The following is a 13,575-nucleotide window of genomic DNA, read 5'->3' as shown; positions in this document are numbered from 1 at the left end:
GCCACCATGCCCGGCTAATTTTTTGTATTTTTAGTAGAGATGGAGTTTCAGCATGTTAGCCAGGATGGTCTTGATCTCCTGACCTCGTGATCCGCCCGCCTCGGCCTCCCAAAGTGCTGGGATTACAGGTGTGAGTCACCGCACCCGGCCTTAATTTTTTAATTTTTGTAGAGATGGGGTCCCCTATGTTGCCCAGGCTGATCTCAAACTCCTGGTCTCTGGCCAGGTGTGGTGGCTCACCCTCGTAATCGCAGCACTTTGGGAGGCCAAGGCAGGTGGATCACGAGGTCAGGAGTTCGAGACCAGCCTGGCCAAGATGGTGAAACCCCGTCTCTACTAAAAATACAAAAATTAGCTGAGCGTGGTGGCAGGTGCCTGTAATCCCAGCTACTTGGGAGGCTAAGGCACAGAATTGCTTGAATGGGGGAGGCAGAGGTTGCAGTGAGCCGAGATCACGCCACTGCACTCCAGCCTGCACGACAAACAAAAAAAGATAAATCAGAATACAGCTAGAAATAAAAAAAGAAGCATCAGACAAATAGTTCTACTTAAAAGGCTAATATTTAAATTTAAACATTATTGATCCCTTTGGTTTTTTTTAAAAATTAGATATTAAACACAGCTCGTTTTTAAATTTATTTTGAGATACAGTCTGTCACCCAGGCTGAAGAACAGTGGCACAATCATAGCTCACTGCAGCCTTGAACTTTGGGCTCAAGTGATCCTCCCACCTCAGTCTCCAAAGTAGCTGGGACTACACCCAGTGTATTTTTTTTTTTTTTTTTAAGTTTTTTTGTAGAGACAGGGTTTTGCTATGTTGCCCAGGGTGGACTTGAACTCTTTGCCTCAGACAATCTTCCTGCCTCAGCCTCCCATAGTACTAGGATTACAGAAGTGACAGCTCATTTTGTTATTTATTTTTTGAGATGGGGTCTTGCTCTGTCACCCAGGCTGAAGTGCAATGGCACGTCCTTAGGTCACTGCAACCTAAGGCTGAGGCGCCCAGGCTGAAGTGCAATGGCACGACCTTAGGTCACTGCAACCTCCAAATCCTGGGCTCAAATGATCCTCCCAACTCAGCCTCCTAAGTAGCTGGGACTACAGTCATGTGCTACCATGCCTGGCTAGTTTGTATTTTTTTTTTTATTGTGTGCATGTGTATTTAAATAGAGATGTGGCCTCACTAAGTTGCCCACACCTGTCTTGAACTCCTGGGTTGTTAGGTATCCTCCTGACTCAGTCCCCCGAAGGCCTGGGATTACAGACGTGAGCCACTACACCTACCCTGCTCAGATCGTTAAAAGTCCTTTCACTCATACATGGTCATGTGCTATTGATTAGGTGGGCTATTCCTGAAAAGATCTACACCATCACAGTTACGGACAGTTTGCTTGGGTTCACAGGATTACTTATTGTTTATTAAATATATTTTAGTCCAATTTTTTCTAGTTCTTCATAGAGTTTCTGTAATATTTATTTGTCCATTGTAATTATATTTCCCCATATTCTCAAGCAGATCATTTGAAAAAGCTAACCAATTGAAGATCTGTAGGCTGAAGAGAAGGCAGTCTCCATTTATCACCTAGAATTTAATTTTAGACAGGGTCTCACTCTGTTGCCCAGGCTGGAGTACAGTGGTGTGATCACAGCTCACTGCAGCCTGAACTCTCTGGGCTCAGGCAATCCTCCCACCCCATCCTCTCGGGTAGCTGGGACTGCAGGTGCACACCACTATGCCTGGCTAATGTTTCAAATATATATGTGTGTGTGTGTGTGTCCATATATATATATATATGTGTGTGTGTATATATATATATATGTATTTTTTGTTTGAGATGGAGTCTCGCTCTGTCACCCAGGCTAGAGTGTAGTGGCGCGATCTCAACCCTGTGCAACCTCCGCCTCCTAGGTTCAGACGATTATCCTGCCTCAGCCTCCCAAGTAGCTGGGATTACTGGTGCCTGCCACAGTTCCTGGCTAATTTTTGTATTATTAGTAGAGACAGGGTTTCACCATGTTGGCCAGGCTGGCCTTGAACCCCTGACCTCGTGAGCCACCACGCCTGGCCTATGTTTTATATTTTTCTGGAGAGACAGGTTTTGCCACGTTGCCCAGACTGGTCTTGAACTCCTGGACTCAAGCTATCTGTGCACCTTGGCCTCTCAAAGTGCTGGAATTACAAGCATGAGTCACCATGCCTGGCCTAGTAGTAGTGTTTTTGTACCGGCTTTGAGATAAATGTGGCCATGGAACCTGATACATTTCATTTTATCTCTGTGGCCATTCTGTTGTGAGAGCTTTGGGGCTTTGAAGTAGCTTAGGAGAGTGACAGAAAAAAATCAGCCTTAAATTTTTCTCTGTCATTTGTCTTTCTTGTGAACTCTCTTAAAATTTTTTTTTCTCTGGAGATTTTTAGTCCATTCTGTTAGGTGTTTATTTCCATATGGGCTTAGCATGTTTTTAAGTACAGAATCTGCCCATTTTGTCTTTAATCTGCCTGGTGCTGGTTTGTGATCACTTAAGAAGCTGGCTTGTGATTGGCCAGGCACAGTGACTCACGCCTGTAATCCCAGCACTTTGGGAGGCTGAGGCGGGTGGATCACGAGGTCAGGAAATCACGACCATCCTGGCTAACACGGTGAAACCCTGTCTCTACTAAAAATACAAAAAATTAGCTGGGCGTGGTGGTGGATGCTGGTAGTCCCAGCTACTCAGGAGGCTGAAGCAGGAGAATGGCGTGAACCCGGGAGGTGGAGCTTGCAGTGAGCGGAGATCATGCCACTGCACTCCAGCCTGGGCAACAGAGCGAGACTCCGTCTCAAAAAAAAAAAAAAAAAAAAAGACTTGTTTGTGATTTACTGTCTATTGTTTGTTTCTTTCCTCGGGCTAGCTTTTGTAGAGTGGCAGTCACCCTATAAGTTGCTGCCTTATAGCTACATGTGACCTACAGGTCCCACAGATACATAAGTTCTTTTTCCTTGTCCTCTTTGCATTGTTTTTACTTACTTATTTCTTGGTAATTTTGTTAATTTGCCTCAAATCGCTTTCAGTTATCATAAAGGAAAAATTTTTTTGGACAACTGTATAACTTTATTTGATATATTTGATGATTAGCAGTTAGTTCTCATCCACATTGACTGGATTTTTGAAAATGACAAGTACATAGGTAACCAAAGCATAGAGCTTGTTTGGGGAATCTTCATCCTCATTACATTTTCTGGACAACCACATACAGATACGGTATGGGACATTCCTTACTCCTTTGGCCCAGACAGCTTTGTTGAGCCTAGTATCAATGCACACATCTGGAATTCCCATCTCCTCCAGATCTCTTGAGTGCCTGAGGGGCATGCTGCTTGAAGCCCACTCCATGCATGCACTTGTGAATGTTGATGGTGTATTCTCAAGTCACCACCTCGATTACAGAACAGCCCTTCTCACCACCCTTCTTTGCGGGAGCTATTCTGCCAGGCCCAAGTTGGGAAAGCAAGGAAAATATTTTCAAGTATTTTTGAATTTTTCTAATTTCTATATTTATGTAACCCTTGGTTGCTACTAATGCTGTTTTTCATGTTATGGGAAATTTTAATCTTTATTAGATTAACATTGTGTTTCTGAATATCTTTTTTTTTTTTTTTTTTTTTTGAGACAGAGTCTCGCTCTATCGCCCAGGCTGGAGTGCAGTGGCGCAATCTCGGCTCACTGCAAGCTCCGCCTCCCGGGTTCACGCCATTCTCCTGCCTCAGCCTCTCCGAGTAGCTGGGACTACAGGCGCCCGCCACTACGCCCGGATAATTTTTTTGTATTTTAGTAGAGACGGGGTTTCACCGTGGTCTCGATCTCCTGACCTCATGATCCGCCCGCCTCGGCCTCCCAAAGTGCTGGGATTACAAGCGTGAGCCACTGCGCCCGGCCCTGAATATCTTAAGTCTTCCATTTCACCTGCCTATTTATATCCTGTGTAGCAGTTAGTCCTTATGGTAATTATAGTTGTAACAAAGAGACCCCAAAATTGCTAGATGTGGTGGTGCATGCCTGTAGTCCTAGCTACTTGGGAGGCTGAGGTGGGAGGACTCCTTGAGTCCAGGAGTTTGAGGCTTCAGTGAGCTGGGATCATACCACTGCACTCCAGCCTGGACAACAGAGCAAGACCCCTTCTCTTCTTTTTTTTTTTTTTTTTTTTGAGACAGAGTCTCACTCTGTCACCCAGGCTGGAGTGCAGTGGTGCAATCTCGGCTCACTACAACCTCCGCCTCCCGGGTTCAAGCAATTCTTCTGCCTCAGCCTCCCGAGTACCTGGGACTACAGGCACCCGCCACCACACCCAGCTAATTTTTGTATTTTTAGTAGAGATGGGGTTTTGCCATGTTAACCAGGCTGGTCTCAAACTCCTGACCTCGGGTGATCCACCTGCCTCAGCCTCCCTAAGTGCTGAGATTACAAGCGTGAGCCACCGCGCCTAGCTGACCCCTTCTCTTAATTAAAAAAATGCTGTGGCTCTGATAAAATTAGCATATTTCTCATATATCTGTCCTATGCTTTCCATGCAGAGTTTCAAGGACCTAAGCTCACAGTGATGTTGCCAATTTCAAAACATGGCTTCAGGCCGGGCATGGTGGCTCACGCCTGTGATCCCAGCACTTTGGGAGGCTGAGGCGTGTGGATCACGAGGTCAGGAAATCGAGACCATCCTGGCTAACATGATGAAACCCTGTCTCTACTAAAATTATGAAAAATTAGCCAGGCATGGTAGCAGGTACCTGTAGGCCCAGCTACTTGGGAGGCTGAGGCAGGAGAATGGCGTGAACCCCAGAGGCAGAGCTTGCAGTAAGCCAAGATGGCGCCACTGCACTCCAGCCTGGGCAACAGAGCAAGACTCTGTCTCAAACAAAACAAAACAAAACAAAACAAAAACAAAAAAACACACAAAAAAACCATGGCTTCTGAGATTAGTTGCCTTCATTTTACCCGGTCTGAAGGGAGGAGTTATGGAAGTCCAAGCCCTATTAGGCAAATAAGGTGAAGCTACATATAGCTGCAAGAGGTGTTGGGAAGCATAGTCCCTATTTGAACAACCAGGTCCAGTTATTAATGTGGAGGGGGAGAATGGATTTTAGTGGCAATCTCTACCACATATCTGTAGGTAAAGGTTTGTAGGTGGAGATTGGGGTGGGATGAAGAAGCACACATACCTACAGATTACATGAAACCAAATTGAGGTTTTTGAAACTAAATTGTTACTAGGTACCTTTAAAAAATTGTTAATTCACTAAAGATTTGAATATCATATTTGAGCCAAGCACTATTCTTGGTACACTAGATTACTTCCTGGTTTATAGTCTAGTGAAAGGTTTGGACAAGTGAAGAGTTTATACAGTATGAAAGGCCAGGTGCTTGTGGCTCACACCTGTAATTCCATCACTTTGGGAGGCCAAGGCAGGCAGACTTCTTGATCCCAAGAGTTCGAGACCAGCCTGGGTGACATGGCAAAACCCCATCTCAACAAAAATCAGCCGGGCGTGGTGGCTTGTGCCTGTAGTCTCAGCTACTCGAGAGGCTGAGATGGGAGGATTCCCTGACCCTGGGAGGTTGAGGCTGCAGTGAGCCCAGCTGTGATTGCAACAGTGCACTCCAGCCTGGGTGACAGAATAAGATTCTGTCTCAAAAAACATATATATGGTGACCACTACTATTTCTGGAGTAAATGGGGGTGGGTGGGAGTGGGGGGTTCCAACAATAACCAAAAAGAAATAACATTTAAGCTAAGAGCAGAGATTGGTATGTGGAGAGAAGAGATTGTTAAAGAAAGGAAACACACACAAAAGCCTGGAAAGCATGAATGACCTTCTTTCAGCAAGTAAAATGTGCATGGTAGGCGGTGTAATGAACAAGCGCTGGGAAGGTGAGATGAAACAGACTAGATCATAGAAGGGCCCTGAAAATCAGTCTAAAGAGTTTCTGATTTCTTCTGAGGACAAATGACGAGCCATTGGAAAAATTTAAATAGGTCATGACTTGCTCTTATTTATAGCTTAGGTTGGCTTGGAGGAGTAGAGGTTAGAGTCAGGCACAGTAGTAAAGTCTCATTTGGATGAGCTACTCAGATTAGGTTTGGGACAGTGAGGAAGAAAGAAGTGGACAAATTGTGAACTGAGATATATAGAAGTAATAAAACTTGGTGCCAGGAATAAACAAAGGAGTCTAAGATGATGCCCAGTTTCTGACTTGAGTGGCAACATAGTATTAACTAGTCTATGGAGCAGTGTGTGTGCCTGCATGCGTGTGCACAGAAAGTGAGGGGAGGTGCTTAGGAGTGTATCCAAGCCAAATATGACAGGTTAAGATGACCCCTGCCTATATAAAGACATGATATTTTTTCTAGTTTAGCCCAAAATCTACTCTTTATAGGTGAAAGTGGACATTATTTTTATATCTGATGGAGTGTATGGGGCAAAAAGGAACTACTCTTTTACATAGAGATGCTGATATATTTTATGTAGGAACACATTTTAATTAGTAATTATTTATTTATTTATTTATTTATTTTTTTTGAGACGGAGTCTCGCTCTGTCGCCCAGGCTGGAGTACAGTGGCGCCATCTCGGCTCGCTGCAAGCTCTGCCTTCCGGTTTCACGCCATTCTCCTGCCTCAGCCTCCCAAGTAGCTGGGACCACAGGCGCCCACCAACACCCCCGGCTAATTTTTTGTGTTTTTAGTAGAGACGGGGTTTCACCGTGTTAGCCAGGATGGTCTCGATCTCCTGACCTTGTGATCCGCCGCCTCAGCCTCCCAAAGTGCTGGGATTACAGGCGTGAGCCACCGTGCCCGGCCTAATTAGTAATACTTTTCTATGTTTTCAGTTGACTTAACAAATTCAACAAACCTTAATAGTTTCTGATCATCTGCTCTACAACGTGGCAGCTCCCATATCAAACGAGACATAAGTCAGTATCCTCAAGGAACTCGTATTAGAAAACAAATGCCGGTCGGGCGTGGTGGCTCACGCCTGTAATCCCAGCATTATGGGAGGCCAGGGCAGGCGGATCACGAGGTCAGGAGATCGAAATCATCCTGGCTAACACGGTGAAACACCGTCTCTACTAAAAAATACAAAAAATTAGCTGGGCGCGGTGGTGGGCGCCTGTGGTCCCAGCTACTCGGGAGGCTGAGGCAGGAGAATGGCGTGAATCCGGGAGGCAGAGCTTGCAGCGAGCGGAGATCGCACCACTCCGTCTCAAAAAGAAAAGAAAGAAGAAAGAGGAAACAAACGTCTTAAGATATGTAAAACTTAAACCATGTAATGTCAATTTTTATTCACTCTGATATTTTAAACATGCTTTATCTCATAAATTAGCTAATGATTTTAGTGCATAGCAAATGAAACTACAGTCCATCCGCCTATTCCTAAGCTTTAGGCGAATTTTTAGACGATTTCACCAAAAAAGCTGGTTATTGTGTTTATTCTCTTTAAGCTCAGAAGTATCAGATTAAAAAATCATTCATAAATAGGCTGGGCGTGGTGGCTCACTTCTGTAATCCCAGCACTTTGGGAGGCTGAGGTGGGCGGATCACGAGGTCAAGAGATCGAGACCATTCTGGCCAACATGGTGAAACCCCATCTCTACTAAAAATACAAAAATTAGCTGGGCGTGGTGGTGCTTGCCTGTAGTCCCAGCTACTCGGGAGGGGGAGGCAGGAGAATTGCTTGAACCCGGGAGGCGGAGGTAGCAGTGAGTGAGATCATGCCACTGCACTCCAGCCTGGCGACAGAGTGAGACTCCATCTCAAAAAAAAAAAAAAAAATTCATAAATCATGATGATGGTGGCTTTTTATTTTCATTTTTATTTTTTTTGAGACTGGGTCTCACTTTGTCACCTAGGCTGGAGTGCTGTGGTGCGATCTCGGCTCACTGCAACCTCCGCCTCCTGAGCTCAAGCAATCTATCCACCTCAACCTCCTGAGTAGCTGGGACTACAGGCACACAACACCACACCCGGCTATTTTTTGCATGTTTTGGAGAGACAGGGGCTTCGCCTCATTGCCCAGGATGGTCTCGAACTCCTGGACTCAAGTGATCTGCCTGGGTCCCCCAAAGTGCTGGGATTACAGGCATGAACCACCTTGACCAGCTTTAAATCATGTTGAGAGCTACTTAAATGGCTGGTGTGCTTCCTCTGTCACATAATAAAAACAAATAACTGTTGGGCGCAGTGGCTCACGCCTGTAATCCCAGCACTTTGGGAAGCCGAGGTGGGTGGATCACTTGAGGTCAGGAATTCAACACCAGCTTGGCCAACATGGTGAAACCCTGTCTCTACTAAAAATACAAAAAAATTAGCCAGGCATTGTGGCGTGTGTCTGTAATCCCAGCTACTCAGGAGGCTGAGGCAGGAGAATTGTTTGAACCCAGGAGGCAGAGGTTGCAGTGAGCCGAGATTGCGCCACTGCACTCCAGCCTGGGCAACAGAGCAAGACTCCATCTCAAAAATAAAAAATAAAAATAAAAATAAATAACTACAAAGTACTATTACCTCCTCATTATGCCAGGTGCAGAATGAGTGATGACTGAAGCAGAATGTGATTTTTTCAGAGTAACTCACTGTGGGGCTGTCAGAAAAATGCCAAAAAGAGGGATTTTTTTTTTTAAACTGTGTTAAAAAAAATTTTTTTGGAAACTTCAAACATATACAAAAAGCAAAAATAGAATATAATGACCTTCTATGTGTCCATCACCAAGCTTTAGCAATTAAAAAGTTAAGACCTTTCATGAGTATACCTGCTTTTGAAATAAAAGCCAGAAAAAAATTAAAAAACAATTCAAAACCTATCTATTTGCATGTATAGCCCCACCCTCTCCCTGTCCTCCTGAGTTATTTTGAAGCAAATTCTCCAAGTCATATTTTATCCTAAAATATTTTAGTACATATATCTAAAAATAAAGCCTTTTTTTTTTTTTTTTTTTTTTTTTTGAGTTGGAGTCTCACTCTGTTACCCAGGCCGGAGTGCAATGGCATGATCTCAGCTCACTACAACCTCTGTCTCCTGGGTCCAAGCAATTCTCCTGCCTCAGCCTCCCGAGTAGCTGGGATTACAGGTGCCTGTCACCACCCCTGGCTAATTTTTATATTTTTAGTAGAGACAGGGTTTCGCCATGTTGGCCAAGCTGGTCTCGAACTCCCGACCTTGTGATCTGCCCGCCTCAGCCTCCCAAAGTGTTGAGATTAAGGCGTGAGCCACCGCACCTGTCCTAAAGACTTTTTTCAAAGCATAAGCACAATACCATTATTACAATTTAAAAAATCAACAATGTTCGTAAATATCAAGCATCTAGTGTGAAAATTGTCCTGTTCTAGCATTTTAAAAATGTTTTTTAGTTGTTATTTCTATTTATTTATTTATTTATTTATTTTTCGAGAGGGAATCTCGCTCTGTCACCCAGGCTGGAGTGCAGCGGCAGATCTCCGCTTACTGCAACCTCTGCCTCCCAGGTTCAAGTGGTTCTCCTGCCTCAGCCTCCCGAGTAGGTGGGACTACAGGGGTGGGCCACCATGCCCAGCTAATTTTTGTATTTTTAGCAGAGGTGGGGGTTTCACCATGTTGGCCAGTATGGTCTCGAACTCATGACCTCATGATCCGCCCACCTCGGCCTCCCAAAGTGCTGGGATTACAGGCGTGAGCCACCGCGCCCGGCTATTTCTTTTTATTGAAGTATAATTTACATATCATAAATTTTACCCATTGTTAATTGTGTGTGTGTGTGTGTGTGTGTGTGTGTGTGTGTGTGTGGCTATCCAATTAATCTAGCACAATTTGGTGGAAAGACTATCCTTTCCATTTTTTTTTTTTTTTGAGACGGAGTCTCGCACTGTCACCTGGGCTGGTGTGCAGTGGTGCAGTCTCGGCTTGCTGCAACCTTCACCTCCCAGGTTCATGCCATTCTTCTGCCTCAGGCTCCCAAATAGCTAGGATTACAGGTGCCTGCCACCACGCCCGGCTAATTTTTTGTATTTTTAGTAGAGACGGGGTTTCACCGTGTTAGCCAGGCTGGTCTCAAACTCCTGATCTTGTGATCTGCCTGCCTCGGTCTCCCAAAGTGATGGGATTACAGGCGTGAGCCACCGCGCCGGCTATCCTTTCCATCTGGAATTGCTTTGTCATGTTTACTGAAGATCAGTTGACTGTAGATGTGTAGGTGTATATCTGAGCTAACTTGTCTAATTTGGTGATCTGTATGCTGATACCTATGCCGATAGCACAGTCTTGATTGCTGTAGTTTAATTAAAGTTTTGAAATCAGGTAATGTAAGTCTTCCTACTTTTTCAAAATCATTTTGGTTGTTTCATGTAGATTTTAGGATCAGTTTGTCAATTTCTACAAATCTCTAGGTTTTTTAGGAGTTGTATCTATAGATCAATTTGGACAGAATTGCCATCATAACAATATTGTCTTTCAATCCAGAACATAGTATGTCTCTCCATCGATTTTCGTCTGTCTTGATTTCTTTCAGCAGTGTTTTTTATGTTTTAGTGTATAAAACTTGAACTTCTTTTGTTGAATTGAGTCTTAGGTATTTTTTTTGATGCTACTGTGAATGGAAATTTTTAAATTTTTGATAGTATATATAAATACAGTCTATTTTCTGCATATTGACCTTCTATCTGGCAACCTTCCAAAACTCACTTATTATCTCTGGTAGTTTTTGTTGTTGTTGTTAATTTTTAAATTTTTAAAAAAATTTTTTGGCTGGGTGCAGTGACTCATGCCTGTAATCCTAGCACTTTGGGAGGCCAAGGCGGGCGGATCCCCTGAGGTTGGGCGTTGGAGACCAGCCTGACCAATATAGAGAAACCCTGTCTCTACTAAAAATACAAAATTAGGCAGGCGTGGTGGTGCATGCCTGTAATCCCAGCTACTCGAGAGGCTGAGGCAGGAGAACAGCTTGCACCCGGGAGGCAGAGGTTGCGGTGAGCCGAGATCGCGCCATTGCACTCTAGCCTGGGCAACAAGAGTGAAACTCTGTCTCCAGGAAAAAGAAAAAAGAAAAAAAAATTGCCAGTACATAGTAGGTGTATATATTTATGGAATAAATGAGTTTCTTTTTGTTTGTGTTTTTTGAGACAGAGTCTTGCTCTGTTGCCGAGGCTGGAGTGCAGTGGCAGGATCTTGGCTTACTGCAACTTCCACCCCACCGGGTTTTTTTTTTTTTTTTAGAATCGGAGTCTCACTCTGTTGCCCAGCCTGGAGTGCAGTGGCCTGATCTTGGCTCACTATAACCTTCGCCACCCGGGTTCAAGCAATTCTCCTGCTTCAGCCTCCCGTGTAGCAGGGACTACAGGCACATGCCGCCATGCCTGGCTAATTTCTATTGTATTTTAGTAGAGATGGGGTTTCATCGTGTTGCCCAGGCTGGTCTCGTGAGCTCAGGAAATTCGCCAGCCTCAGCATCCCAAAGTGCTAGGATTACAGGCCTGAGTCACCGCACCCAGCCACCTCCCAGGTTTTAAGTGATTCTCCTGCCTCATGCTTCTGGGTAGCAGGGATTACAAGCATGGGCCACCATGCCTGGCTAATTATTGTATTTTTTAGTAGAGATGGGGTTTCACCATGTTGGTCAGGCTGGTCTTGAACTCCTGGCCTCAAGTGATCTGCTCACCTCGGCCTCCTAAACTGCTGGGATTACGGGCCTGAGCCACTGTGCCTGGCCCAGAGATGTTTGGATACAGGCATGCAATGCGAAATAAGCATATCAGGGAGATTGAAGTATCCATCCAATCAAGAATTTATATCCTTGATTTACAAGTAATCCAATTACATTCTTTTTTTTTTTTTTTTTTTTTTTTTAGATGGAATTTCACTCTTGTTGCCCAGGCTGGAGTGCAATGGCATGATCTCAACTCACCACAACCTCCGCCTTCCGGTTTCAAGCGATTCTCCTGCCTCAGCCTCCTGAGTAGCTGGGATTACAGGCATGCAGCCACTATGCCCAACTAATTTTTGTATTTTTAGTAGAGACGGAGTTTTTCCATGTTGGTCAGGCTGGTCTCGAATTCCCGACCTCAGGTGATCAGCCCGCCTCGGCCTCCCAAAGTGTTGGGATTACAGGCATGAGCCACTGCGCCCGGCCGACTAGTTTTAAAAAAATTTTGTATCAGTATGAACTCATAGATGTTAACATATGCAGTGTATTTCAGTCTATTGAAATTTTTCATTTTTATGCTCAAATCATCCCATCTTTGGCAAGTAGGAGCCAGTTTGGTTCCTCAGTCATTCTGAATGACCCTAGTACCCTGGTATTCTTTTATTTATTTATTTATTTACTTATATATTTAAGTTTTGCATTTTGATATAAGATGCCCTAGACTCATAGAAAGGCCTTTTGAGATAGCAAGACAAATTTGGCGGATTTAATTTCAGCCAAAGGAAGAGAATAATGTCAGCTTTTCTCTCCTCACCCCCAGAAATTTGAAAGAAACCAGGACAATTGTGAAGGCAGTTTTCTCACTGAAAAGAAGTGCGCGTTGGTGGTGAGACAGTTAAATAAGGATTCTAACCTGTGGACTGCATTTGTTGTCATTAGAGGGGGTATATACAGTATTTATTCAAAGATGCTCAAGCCTGTAATCCCAGACCTTTGGGAGGCCGAGGCGGGAGGACTGCTTGATCCCAGGAGTTTGAAACCAACCGTCAAACAGTGAGACCTCATCTCTAGAAAAAAATTAAAAAATGGGGTGGGAAGATCGCTTGAGCCCAAGAGGTTGCGGCTGCAATGAGCCATAACTAAGCAACTGCACTTGGGTGACAGAGCGAGACTGTGCCTAAAAAAAAAAAAAAAAAAAATTGAAAGACAATTCTAACATCCAGTTCTAACACCTGTAAGCATATCTGTCCAAACACAGAGCTAAAGTAAAAACCACACAGGAAGGGGCCGGGCGCAGTGGCTCACGCCTGTAATCTCAACACTTTGGGAGGCCAAGGCGGGTGGATCGCCTGAGGTCAGGAGTTTGAGACCAGTCTGACCAACATAGTGAAACCCCATCTCTACTAAAAATATAAAATTAGTCAGGCATGATGGCGCATGCCTGTAATCCCAGCTACTTGGGACGCTGAGGTAGGAGAATTGCTTGAACCCAGGGAGGTGGAGACTGCAGTGAGACGAGATCGCGCCATTGCACTCCAGCCTGGGCAACAGGAGCAAAACTCTAGTCTCAAAAAGTCAAAAAATCAAACAAACACACATACAGGAAAGGAAAGGACATAATAATGAAGGAGTAGTAACCACAGGGCATCCATGTTGGAGTAACCAGATCAGCTTCCTTTTCGTTAATCATAAATCCCCTTGGTGCTCCGTCCTGTTGGCTTTTCATGTACCTGCAAATCATGTATGGGGGTATGAGAAAGACAGTTTAAAAAGGAAAGGTTTGTTGTTCCACCGTTAGGGGTGAGGGAGGTACTTAGCGAAATGATGACTAGTAATAAGCTCTAGAACTACGGGCTCTTTTATCCATGTCCATTGTTTCATATTCTTCTGGACCCACAAGATGGCACTTGAGGATCTACAACAGCAAAACCATACC

Source organism: Symphalangus syndactylus, chromosome 11 (assembly GCF_028878055.3).
Source record: "Symphalangus syndactylus isolate Jambi chromosome 11, NHGRI_mSymSyn1-v2.1_pri, whole genome shotgun sequence".
In the NCBI taxonomy this organism is placed as follows: domain Eukaryota; kingdom Metazoa; phylum Chordata; class Mammalia; order Primates; family Hylobatidae; genus Symphalangus; species Symphalangus syndactylus.
The sequence above is the reverse complement of the archived record's forward strand: the minus strand, read 5'-3'. Positions refer to the sequence as shown.